Here is a 13,699-nt window from a genome sequence, read left to right on the forward strand (position 1 = left end):
CTTCATGGTTTAAGTGACAATTTTCAGTAACTTAGTTTTGAGATAAATCTAGCTAGAAATTTATGCACAGGCGCATTCTAAATTTTCTTGATTTTTACCTCCCCCTCCCCCCCCCCCAAATTGTAGTAAGATCAAGAAAGCAGGGTTGTACCACCTTAGAGACAATCAAAAACATCACTGGCCAGGTTGATAAGAGTTAATGTGGTTTGTCAGTGGGTTGCTCTTCAAGTAAAGGTAATTTTGAACAAATGAATAAAAACTAGAGTACTATCTTTTGAAATTTTTAATAAGTAAGTTTGAAAACTGATGCTGATCATTAATAACTTTTTCCTTACAGTTAACTTAGCTCCCGTTGCCAGTCACTTATCAGATGTTAGAAATCTCATAAATATGAATTTCCTTTAGAAAAGAAGATATGTAGTGAGGAATTCTTTGACTTGTATCACTAAAGTAGCAAAAGTATTAATGTTAGTGACTATTTGAAAGTTCTCATAAGAACCCTCTTAAACAGTGTACCTTTAGGCATATAAGTTTTAGTAGTCTGTTAAACTTGTAATAATCTGTTCTGTCATTCTTTACATAATTTTTTTTGCTGTACCTAGAGTTAAAGACTTTTAATAATGCACACAGCTTGGATATTTGTTTAGAAGGGATTAATGGAGTGACCTGCAACAGTCCAGATTTATATGCTTAAATATTGCATCGGTATGATTCTTAAAATGTAGGTCATGGGATTAGCTCAGGAAATGTGAGTATTTTGGCAACGTATGGACGCTGTCTTCTGTGAAGACAGCTTGAGTTTGTTCACTGTTGGTGGCAGAAGGAGACTGGCCGATTCACCGCAGAGCCATTTATTACAAGCCTGTGCCCCTGCCAAGATCTTGAGCACTGTTTTCTGCTGATCAGTATTCTATTTAAAGAAAGTGGTAAACTATCCTAAAAGCTTATTTTCAAATACTTGTTCAGCATAGGGAGTGGTGAGTCCTCAGTTCCTAGAAAATTTAAATATACAAGCTGGTGGGTTATGCAAAACAGATATGGTTGGAGTTGGAGTTTGAGTAGCTTTTCCGTTTTGCATCACTGTATAATAGCAGCTGGCACACTGAGGATTTTGCGTTTAGGGTTGGGTCCCCCCCCCCCCCCCCCCCCAACAACTTAGTCTTATTCTGTAGCAATTTTGAAGGAGATAAAAAGGCAATATCTCTCTGAGACAATAACTCAAATTTGGGACTTTGAATGTGGAAATGTCTTAAAAATTTTGGGTTTTGGAAAGTATCGCAAGCTTTCCAGCTTAGCTAAAACATCAAATTTCTACCATAGATTTTCTGAAATAAAAATTTGGTTATTTTTGCAGAGTACTGGAAGTTATTTATGGTAGATTTTGTTTATTTGTTTTTTCTTACATATTAAAGTGGTAAAATTACTGCCCTGGCTGCTGAGTTGAAGGCAGTTTGGTGGAAGGCCTTGTTGACTGGTCAGAAGCCATCTGTTTGACGAAGACCTGCTATATCAGGATTTTCCTGTTGTGTGTGGGTTTTTTGCAAGTCTGAATAAGGTTACAGGCTGAAAGAACGTAGCCAGAACCTGGAAAGGCCATAGAACTGACCTTTATTCTATAGCCGGGAATATTTCTGTGTTCTGGGGAGCTGTGAGGAAAAAACTTTTCATAATGTGATGTTTTCTAGATCTGTAAAACAGGGTAGAGAAAGTGTACACACTACTGAGATAAAGTGTTTCCAGGTTTCTGATGTCCTATTGGAAAGCACTATATCCAAAAATGACTTAAAAAAAGAAAAAACAGTGGAAATGTCACTCATATTCATGAACATGTTAATTCTTAATAGGGCTGTAACTTCATATAGGAATGTTCTGAAGTCATGGATTACAGAACTTGAATATGCTTTGAGCACTGGAACAGGCTGCTCAGAGAGGTTATGGAGTCTCCATCCTTGGAGATACTCAGAAGCCATCTGGATATAGTCCTGTGCAACGTGCACTAGGGGACCCTGCTTGAGCAGGGCAATTGGACTTGATGATCTGCAGAGGTCCCTTCCAACCTCAACGATTCTGTGATTCTGTTCCACCAGTTCCTATGCATGGGAGACAGATGAAGGATTTCACTTATCAGAAAATTTATCTTCAGACATGGCAAGCATAACAAACAGTTTTTCTTTATCTTAACACTGCCGGTTATTCTGTTTAAGGAAAAAAAAGTGCGAAAACTGTCAAGTATTAATATCAGTGACCCTTGTAGAAAGCTATCTAATTAAAATGAAACTCGTATTTGAAGAATTGAACTATATGTAATAATGAGGCCTTATGTAATTTTTTTTACTGTGCTTGCTGTATTGAAAATGGAAATATATTGTTAGCTCTTCAGTCAGTTTTTGTAACTTTTGCTTAATGAGTCTTAGCACTCATCTACATGGTACTCACATACTCGATGTGTATTTCACGCTAATACATGGGAAAATGTCTGAGCGAAATACCTGCCTCCTCTGGATACTTGGAAACTGCAACACACAAAGAAGGGATTACCTCCCACAGAAATGGTCCAGCCATGCTATCTTTTGACTGCATGAGAGTTTTCAGTAAGTTTTCAAAGGAGCTGTACACTTTAGGATGACCCATACTAGGGCAATCTGTTTTGGAGCCCTGTTTCTAAGGTATTGCTTCCATTTCAAACCTCATGTGATAAGGAATTACAGACAGGGCAAAAGATTCCCAGAAAGAAGGTGTCGGATAAGTGTATATGTGTGGGAGGGGTATGTTCATTCACCTAATATATTTAGATTTATGAATTTTGAAATATTATTTGATACCTCTATAGGCTATCCTTCAAAGCTCTTCCTGTAGGATGTGACAGCAAAGGCTAGGCTTCCTGGAACATGGATCTGTACCAGAAAAGAAAATTTTGAATGAAAATTAGCTCTTGAGGCAGCTCATGCGCATGTATGTGTGATAGACCTGCTTATGTTAAAAGTTAGGAAAAAACATCAACTTGAGAATTTTAATATATACAAAGTAGTCTTGAAGCGTATTTTTAAATTTCAGGCTTTTAATTCCTGTTGCTCGGTGGCATAACTAGAACTTTAGGTTGTCCTGCAGACTTGGCAATGGTTTGGAAAGGTCACGTAATCTCTTGGTCTTTTAAGATCTTGTCCCATGATAAAGCTATTGATGCTGTCTCCCATCACATCCTCATGGGCAAGCTCAGGAAGCGCGGGCTAGACGAGCGGACAGTGAGGCAGACTGAAAACTGGCTGAACGGCAGAGCTCGGAGGGCTGTGATCAGTGGCACAAAGTCGAGCTGGAGGCCTGCAGCTAGCGCAGTATGCCTGGAGTCCATACTGGGTCCAGTACTGTTCAACTTGTTCATCAGTGACCTGAGTGAAGGGACAGAGCGCATCCTCAACGAGTTTGCTGCTGATACAAAACTGGGAGGAGCGTCTGACGCACCACAGGGCTGTGCTGCCGTTCAGAGGGACCTTGACAGGCTGGAGAGATGGGCAGAGAGGAACCTCCTGAAGTTCAACCAAGGGGAGTGCAGGGTCCTGCACCCAGGGAGGCATAACTCCATGCACCAGTGCAGGCTGGGCGCTGACCTGCTGGAAAGCAGCTCTGCAGGGAAGGACCTAGGTGTCCTGGCTGACAGCAAGTAGACCACGAGCCAGCAACGCACCCTCGTGGCCAAGAAGGCTTGTATTAGGAAGAGCATTGCCAGCAGGCTGAGGGAGGTAATCCTCCCCTCTCCTCAGCCCTGGTGAGGCCACACCTGGAGTACTGTGTCCAGTTCTGGGCTGCCCAATACAAGAGAGACGTGGAGCAGCAAAGGGCCACTAACATGAGTAAGGGACTGGAGCATCTCTCTCAGGAGGAAAGGCTGAGAGAGCTGAGACTCTTCAGCCTGGAGAAGAGAAGGCTGAAGGGGGACTCTGATCAGTGTATATAAGTAGCTGACAGGAGGGTGTCAAGAGGATGGGGCCAGACTCTTCTCCATGGTGCCCAGGGATAGGACAGGCACCAACTGAAACACAGGAATCTTAAAAAACAAAAACAAAAAAAAATTTTCCCTGTGAGGGTGAGTGGGCACTGGAGCAGGTTGCCCAGAGAGGCTGGGGAGTCTCCATCCTTGAAGATATTCAAAAGCTGTCTGGACAGGGCCCTGGGCAACCTGCTGTAGGTGACCCTTCTTGAGCAGGGGAATGAGACTAGATCATCTCTAAAGGTCCCTTTTGACCTCAGCTGTTCTGTGTGTGATAATCAGCTACGCAGATTGTAAGAAAGAATTTTAATAAAGAAAAGTAACTTGCAGTTCCCCGTTTCACTGATTTTCTGTACTATGTAGTTTGATGTGTAATGATGGTGATAAGTGGTGTGTACCAGAAGAGAAGCGCCTGCATCCTAAATTACTAAATGTCTGCATGCACAGAGCTTTCTGTGTTGGGTGTAGGATATGTCCCTTTCAGATCCAAGATGTAACAAATTAACAAGTAACTGCATTTGAAATTATTTTACTTTAATGATAATACTGAGTGGGAATTTTTTGTTATTTTTGTTTTGTTTTGTTTTTTCCAGTGAAATCACCTCCAGCTGAGTGCCTTTGATAAAAACAATTTTATATAGCAGTTTGGCAGGATGATGTGCTATGCATATATATATAGATATATATATATTTTTTTTAATGGTGTAAAGGCTGTGGAGTTTAGCTCTCACCTGTGTTGACTAAGATCTGTTTTAAACTACATTGATAAAACTGCTAAAAACATGTGTCTATACGGAAGACTGCATACTTTAAATTGGTACAGAAGCAATCTGATCTCAGGACTTTGCCTTCACAGGCTGACAAATCTGGTATGCTGACACCTAGGTGGTAGTAGGCTTTGGTGTTGTGGCTTGGTGGTGTTTTTTGAAGAAGCCTGAATATTTTTGCTGTAGTTCTGTAGTAGCAACGTTTTGTGAGTAGATGATGTGTATAGAGCTTTCTGCTCAAATGCTTGACAATGATTCTTACTGTAAGATATTTGTTCTTTATTGGAATCTCTTTCCTTTATTACGTCTCCTCCTTGCCCTCTCCTGGTGCTTTTTGAAAATAACTGCTTGTTTTTAGATCCTAGATCCTTCATCTTTGTTATGGGCCAATATTTTTTACAGCTCACTTAAAGTGCTCCTAAGACTTCTTCACTATCAACCCTTTGAGTTCGTGCTTGGTTATTAAGCCATGCATTTAAGAAATGGCTTTTTGGGGTTGAGGTATTCTGTGATCATTCCTACCTAAGTCCTTCTAAGTCATTGAGACTTTGCTGCATTTTGTTCTTCATAGGTAATACTGGCATGTGTCATTCTTCCTTATTAATGGATTGTTTCTTTCAGTACCTTTTTTAATCAAGTTTTTTGTTTGACTATTTACCTGGGTAGTGTCTGACTTTCTCATTTTGATGTAAAATAACCTGTCTGTTTTTTAAAAGGACAGTTTTGCATTCTTATTGTTGAAAAGATCTAAAGGTGCATGAAGGTATTGGGCATTCTAACTTGAGATTGTTAATACAGAGTTCTTAAATTATTTTTTCACTGTTTATTTTTGTTTGAAAGAAGGAAGATCAATACAGTGAGTATCCTTGTTGAAAAGCTTAGAATCATCTAGCTTTCCAAAGAAAGCTGCTTCTTCAGGTAGAGTAATATTACTAAGACTGGAAATTTTCTGTATTTAATTGTTTAGCAACAGTTGAAATTGAGTTTCTGGAAGTAGCTCATTCTCATACTACTGGAAAGCCCTAATACTAGCTTTCTATTAATATAGCCTTATTATACTGTGGAGTAAATAGTACTCACGAATGCTGAATTTTATCTGTATTAATCTATTACGTCAGTGCCTGCAAGAACTTACTGAAGCTAGTATTAGTCTACAAATATGGGTTCGGAAGTACAAAGCTGAAAAGACTTGCCCCCTGAAAAGATGTGGCAGAGTGTAAATAGAAAATGGCTGTAAGTAATAACATTGCAGATGTGATGAGATGCCCAAGTTAAGAATAATGACATTTTTAGGTACTGTCCTCTATTTTGCCTGTATATATGAAACTGTTATCCTTTTCAGGTATACTGTCTTTGTTCTACATGCAAATACTGGAAAACTGGTAGGTCAAATTCCTCCTCCCTCTCCCTGACAGTACGTGCTTATCTGTCAGATAATACTCAGATTTGGTCAAATTCTTTTTTTTTTTTTCTTTTTTTTTTTTTTTCCTTTTTATCAGCTCCCTGGAACAAAACGTAAGCAGTTAAGGGATACCCTGAGCAAAACAGTTTTACTCCATAATTTGTGTTGGCAAGACTACCTTAAGATTGGGTGACACTTCTGAAGCAAGGTTCATTGGATTTTTATCAGATGGAAATGAACAAACTTACTTAACTGATCATTGGAACTAGTAGTAGCTTCTCTGCTGGATTTAATAGATATAATTTTATAATAAATTCATAATAACTTAATTTCATGCTCAAAGATGGTGTTGCTGCAAATAAAATAGCATCTGCATTTGCGCTTTATGATGGATCTTTTTGCTGCTTTAACTTAGAAACCAAACCTGTTCTTGTGGGAGGATAAAGTGTTTTTACTGTATTGAGCTAGTGCTGATGCAAGGGGTAAGCGATAGGAACAGATGGGATGGGGAAGGAGGACAGCCCCTTTCGGTGACACCTGACTTTAAGTATCTACTTAGTCATTTTACTTTGAGGTGCTTTTCAAAACAGAACTGCTACATAGCAAGCATTAGATGGTTGGGGTAGCAACATATTGGCTTCCATTGAGTGCAGAGCTCCAATTTTGAAATTACTCTGGGCTCAACTCTAGTAATAAATTCCAGAAATACTTTGCCACCTTGAAAAGGTGTTTTAAATTTGTCAGTTGCTTCTAGAAGTAAAAAATAGAAAGCTGAAACTCTGAAGACAGCTTTTGAGGTTCCACAGTCTTATTTGGTTGGTGTTTTTTATGCATAACATTTACAGAGATAAAACTTTAAAGCATTAAGCATATCTATTTGCAATGCAGATAATTTTTGGTGCAGTTGCTTCTTTCTGGGAAGCAAAAGCTATAAAACAACAGTCTAAACTTCTTAAGGCCAAGGAGGTTAATTTACATCTCTCCAACGTTACGCTGGACAGCGTAGGAAGTGCTCAGGTATGGTGGTTAGATGTTTCAACTGTATTGAGGTGTGGACAGTATTTTTGAGGCCTCAGTCAGGGTAATCTACTCCTGATTGAGCTCAAATGTGACCTTTGGCATCTAGCCAACATACATGTAAAGAAGCCTTAGGAAGGAGCGCAGGTAGAACAAATGTTCTGGATGTTAATTCCTCAAGTCTTATACTGAATTGGTAGGTCTTAACACCACTGAGGTATGAAGAGAAATACCTATTCACAGAGATAGTGGCTTTGGAGAAGGCTAAAATAAATGTTTTTATACTTTCTAGTAAGTTGCTTAGTTTGGAGGGTATGTTCAGATTTGTTACGATGTTTAAGGAGAATACTTGGAAGACTTGGAAAAGTGTTTACACGTCTTCCCTTTTCTTCCTTCCTTCCTTTCTTTCATTCCCTACTTTCCCCAGCCTCCTGAAAAAAAATGTAATTTCTTCTGCATAAGAGTTGTCTTCTCATGGAGACTTGTTTCTGAGTGAATGTTGGAGTTGAGATAAATTTTTGGGGTGGTGTTGTCATATCAACATGACTATCTCAACTTCTTTAAAGAAAAGAGCAGAATAATAGACTGACAGCAGTTAGGGTGAGTGCCTGTGGTAGGGAAACTTTAGCTAGAAATGGCAATGCTTTTGCCTTCTGAGGGTTACCAGATTGTTTATTAGTCCTAACTTCTTGTGCCCTTTTTTTTTTTTTTTTTTGGGGGGGGGGGGTCAGAAGGCGACTGCAATATGGGGATGTGGCTTACACCAAGAATCTGGAGGACTGGCTGGCATCTAGGTCCTTTGGTGTAAATGTTTAACTGCTTGAATGATGCTTAAAGTATTCTGTGGTGTTTCTTGTTCTCTTCTGTTTTAGTAACCCCAATTCTTAATGTTGAGAACCTCAAACTTTCAGCTAAGCAGAGTTAAAGAGCTGATTAAGACAGCTTTCAGATTAAGCTTCTGAAGTTGCATGCAAGAACTTTCTTCACTGAGCCAGTGCTGTGGTGCGATGAATATGAGCTGGCCTGTAACTTGTGTTGCTTTTACCAGACTGTATTTTAACAGCAACAACAACAAAAAAAAAAGAAACTTGTAAAAATGCAAGTCTCATTCCTTACGTGGTTTGTCTACTTTTGTTCTTAAACAAGCTCTATCTGTAGTGTAGGATTGAAAATATCTCAGTGTCAGGATTGCTTTCTGCAGGCATCATAGGATGCTTTCAGCATACCCAACTGAAAACTTACCTAATCAAAAAAACAAACAAACAAACAAAACAAAACAAAAATTAACTTTATGGAAAACAAGTTTGCTATGCTTTCTTACTCTTCTTGCAGGCTGGTTAAAGTAGTTTTTTGTTTTTGTTTTGTTTTTGTTTCTTTTTTGCAGAAGGCATATGAAATCTGCAACACCTCTCCTGCATTAATGAGGGTGCAGCACAGGACAATAATGGTGTGTGTTTTGGCCTTTGCTATTGTGTATTCTGTGTGCTGTTAGTGTTCCAGCATAATGTTACCTGTTCACATTTCAGGTAATTCTTTCAGCAAATAGATTTCACGCTATCTGCAGTGTGGAGAAATTTTTGAAAGCTGAGTATAGTTGATCCTTTTTTCCCAGAGCCTAAAATGGTTGTGTCAGGTGTTTCTTTTGGGGGGTGGAATGCTTGGCCTGTGAGTATGAGTTACTGTCTTATGTCTAAGTGTGTTGTTCTGGCAATAACAACCAAAACTGCTTACACTGATTTCATAATCAGAATCCTAAACTGTTCATCTATAAATGAGCTTGGATGAGGATGACCCATATCCCAAGTAGCTTAACCTCCATACAAGACACTGAAGTGGTTTGTAAATTTTCCAGCTAATAGTGAATTGTACAAACAGAAATACACTTGCGTTGCATGTAAACGTTTTAGTTTAAAATGTATGAAGCTGTAGACTGGCTTTCTGATTCAGAATTACTTTGCTTTATTACATTCTTGTTTTATGCCTCAAACAATCTTCCACTGTCCTAACACAACAGACTTGAAGACGTACACCCAAGTGTCCATTTACATTACCCATAGTCCTTGTCTTGCTTATATAATAGAGAGAGACCAAAGAGATTTTGAACATAAAAGCAGCTGTGAAGATTTCACATCTTGAGGTGAATTATAATCGTTACTGTGTGCTGTCAAAGAAGCAGCGTTCTTTCTTAGGAAAAATCCTTTTATCCTTCTGTGAAGCCAATCTGAACATAAATCATTACCACCTTTCAAATTGAAAATGTGTGGGGGTTATTTAATCTGTCAGTTTAAAATTTTTTCCTTTTTATTTTTAGTGATTAGAAATTGTAAGCCTTCCAGAAGGGAGAGTGTTGTGCTCTGCCTTGAGCTCATCACTAGGAAGTTTATGTAACTTCTGTTGATAAATTAGATATCTTGATATTTAGCTATGCTTAGAAACCAAGCATACCTGAGAAACAACATTGAGAAGAAATGATTTCAAGACTTTGAAGATGGAGATCTTTTTGGCGCTTTGTAGCGCTATGAAAATTCCAGTCTTATATGAGTGGGACAATGTTTTGTTATAATCCTGAACTCTGTAATCGAATGGACTTCTGTTGAAGTAGGGGAGAACTAATGATCTGAGGATTGCATGAGTTTTATTGAAAAAGAATGTTGAAAGCTTCTTTAGCCGAGCATGTCTTTTGGTTATGTTAGTGTTACTGCCAAAGCGGCATCCTTATTCTTCAAAAAGACAAGCCAGCTTGCTCATGTTAATTAAGAAAAACTACTCTGTGCTTTGATAGTATTAGACTTTTTGCTAATTCTGGTAAGGAATTGACCTTATTTCTTAATATATAGACTCATTCTGACCTTTTTCTTTTCAGAATTTACATGTTTGACAGCAGAAGTTGGCTTTCTACTGTAGTGAGAGAAAATGTAAGTAGTAAAATAAAGTAGTTCCTTTCTTCTAGTGCTTGAGAAACTCAGACTATTTGTAAAAAGTGGATGACTTCAGTTTTTAGCTTTTTCTTACTCTGCAGTTCTAAAGTGCCTAATTTCTCCTTCAGTGTGTGTGTATTCTTTCATCAACAGGAAGGATTTTAAGATGGTCAGGAAACTTGCTAAATAATAAATGTTAGTGCCTGCATGTTTTCAAGAATAGGGCTGGCAAACCACAGGGAGACTGTACATGAAATTGTTTCATCTTGGTGGGGCAGAGGACTATTGTTTTTAAAAAAAAAAAAAAAAAAAAAAAAAAAGAGAGAGAGAGAGAATATGTGTTCTCTCATGGGTGGAAAAACTACTTAACAGGCATGTTTGGGAAAAGAAGGCTAAACTTCTTGTGGACAAAGGGACTCTTATCAGAATGTTCTTTTTAATGTTTCAGTATTGTTTAATCAGAGCCTAAAAATGTCAAGTTTATATTCTATGTAATCACGTTTACATCTAGTATTCATGGAACAGTGAGACCTTCATTAACTTCCTGCCTATAACTTTGAATTTTTTTGCCTCTTGTGAAGCCTATTACTCTGTGATGAATATTATTTTAATCACGTGTTGTGTAGAAAGTATTTCCTCAGTCAAACTTGTTAACTTTCCATTACTAGATATTTCCTTGTTTTTTCAAAAAGCAAGCATCAAATTAATGCTTTCTATTGCATGTGTTCTTTTATATCGTAAGCCTCTTGTTTTTTCTCTAAACCCATCTCTTAGGGTATTCTCTAGCTACTTGTGTTGGTCATCTCTGGACACTTTGTTCTTTTTTTGGAGCTTCAGAGAATAAAATTGAACACAGTGATCTAGGTGTACATAAACCATTGACTTAGGCAGTGGCATTATAATATTGTCAGTATTTTCTATCCTATTCCCTCTGTAACTTTTTGCTCTGTTTTAACCAGTGCTGTGTGAACCAGTGTTCTTGATCTACTCAGTATATCTCTTCCAGTTTGTTTTTCTCTCCCAAATGAAGTTTGTATATCAGCAGCTTGTGTGATTCCATATACTACTTATGTTGTGTTACTCTATACTTTTTTTCAATGGTCTCTAATCTCTAAAGTTCTGTATACCGTTCTTGTGATCGCAGCATTTTGGGATGTGTGTACTTCAGGATCAGAGGACACCCCTGAATTTCTTTTGTCTTCTATTCCAGCCCATGTAACTTAGAGCATGCACACCTCAAACTTGTCACACAAGCAATTCTGATCTTCTGATTTACCGTGTTTTCTACTGAATGAGAATCAAATGGGAAACGATATCTTGTTCCGTTAAAAAGGCGAAAGCCCTGAAAAAACTCGTCAAAGCCAATGTGATACCAAACACTGGAATTAGCAGTGGATTGCGTATAATTACTTTGTCATTGAAAACATACAAGCTGCTGGGCATGTTGCTAATAGGTTTTATAGTATCTCCTAGATTAGCACAGCTTCTTTTAATCGGATGACCTGCTATGAGACTGTCTGGTAGGCATAATGTGATCACGTTATTAAGGCTGTAAAGTTTTGGCTTTGTGTTTGCAGATGATCCATGTTGCTGTTCGTCTAGCTGTTTCATACACATTTGAGTGATATATTTTAAAAGGAAAGGCATTGGGGGAACAAATATGTTAATATGGAAGAAAGGTGATTTAGCTCACCTTATGAAATGACTACTTGGCTAAAAATCTGACATAGGAAAATATAATTTTAAACCAAAATTACCAAAGTTTGTATCAATGGCTTAATGAGATTACTTTAATTATTGATAGTAATAATGGATAGTAAAAACAAAAAATCTTATGCCAAATGCAGTTTGGCTGTTAAGGGGTAAAATGTAATTGTTTGGCCTAACGTAAGCTGTGATGAGAAATCTGGGTTCTTTTCGTAACTGTAGAGATTATTCACAGGACAGGCGATTTAGGGCAGGATAGGAGACGACGACTATTTTTCCTCCATACCAGAGGTATGGGAAAACGAAATAAAAATGACGTGTATAAGCTTTCTCTCATTGCTGTTATCAGGACCTTTTAGAGAAGAATCATATGTAGCTAACCAAAGACCATATGACTGAAGGAATTCTGTTATAATTCAATATAGGTGAGCATCAGTCTACGTGTTAAACTGATGATTTTAATGATACCTCAGTTCTAGATTTAAACATTGCTCACCTCAGTAGCTTGTACTTCATTGGATTAAGTAGCTTTAGTTCTGGAAAGGATCTCAATGTTGTAGCAGTGACATGAGTGGATTTGAATTGTACCTCAGTCCTGTCACTGTTTTCGATGAATTCTGAGCTTTATCTTTAAGTTAGAATTATTGTACTGGAATTCTAAGTATATCTCCTTCCGCAGCAAGTATTTTGATGCTTTATAGATTGCACAAAGCTTTCTATTCATTTGTTCAGATTCTTGTGCAGAATTGTTCAGTAGTTAAGACTGCACGGATGTATATAACTTTCCTATTTCGTGCAGCATAGAGAAAACCAAAAATAAAAAGAATTTGTTACTTTGACACAAGGGGCAAGATAAATCCTTTTGGCATAGTTGATGAATTGTGAAGTTTTATCCTAAATGGAAATGCTTTCAAAATAGAACTGTAAGCTCTTCCACAGGGATGGTAATATAACCCTCTGAAATTGAGAGACAAAAGTTTGTTGTTAAATAACAAGGTATGTGTAGACAGCACTTGGTTTTCCTCTGTGGGAAAAGGGGAAACAAAGCAACTCTTTCATGGGTAACTTGTAATAGGTGACTAGAGACTTGGGTCATTTGGAGTAGTGAAGAATAGTAAACTACCTTGCAAGTATGCATATTATTGTCCCTAGTAAGAAGAGAATTATCTGTAACCTATATTTGTCAACAGGATTTGGGGGGAATTAGGCTTAGAGCATACAGACTTAAGCACTTCAGCCTATGGAAAGGTCTTGAGCAAGTTCAGCAAAATGAATGTGTTATTATTGAGAAGCTTGCATTTGAGAACACAGTAGAACATTCAAGGGAAGGTAAGGTAAGTATGAATTTTGCTACTACCTATTTCTTTACACCTATGGTAATAATTTGGAGAAAGAGGATGTGGAACTTGTGTAGTGGCTTCTTGCATGAGGTTAGCTTGATTTAGAAATTTAGTAACTTCTTTCAAAACCTCAGAAATAGAATAATCTTCCTTATCAAGCTAACAGTTTCTCCTAGAAACCTTTTTATGTTAGCATGCAGTCAAATACCTTTAGAACATGCCACAGAATGAAGTATATCACTATAATATTCAATTGTGACTCATTTCTAGCTAACCTAGGTCATTTTTGAAATCTGTGCTTGTTATTTTTGTGACTGTAGTATGAACACATCTGTATAAAAATTCTCTATGTATGGAGAGAGAGAGAATAGATTAAAAAATATTTTTTCATACAGTTCCCTAACCTTGTTGTTGTTGCTCTTTTAAAGTTTGTTTTAACGCTGAGTACTAGTGAGCTCTGCTGATCTACAGAATAGCCAAAAAGTCTAGTGGAGGAGAGAGCCTTTTTTCCCTCCCCCCATGGGTCTCACGTTATTGGTATAAATCTAACTAGGTTTATTTTT

General features: G+C 37.8%; 1 protein-coding gene across 1 annotated transcript in view; it reads left to right on the forward strand.

Moving 5' to 3' along the window:
- Nucleotides 1-13,699, forward strand: part of GNB1 (G protein subunit beta 1) — a 52,899-nt gene that overhangs the window by 15,857 nt on the left and 23,343 nt on the right. The window contains 1 exon segment of the mRNA XM_009671585.2: nt 10,035-10,086. The gene's annotated coding sequence lies outside the window, so the exon portion shown is untranslated.

This window comes from Struthio camelus, chromosome 21 (genome assembly GCF_040807025.1).
Source record: "Struthio camelus isolate bStrCam1 chromosome 21, bStrCam1.hap1, whole genome shotgun sequence".
Lineage (NCBI taxonomy): Eukaryota > Metazoa > Chordata > Aves > Struthioniformes > Struthionidae > Struthio > Struthio camelus.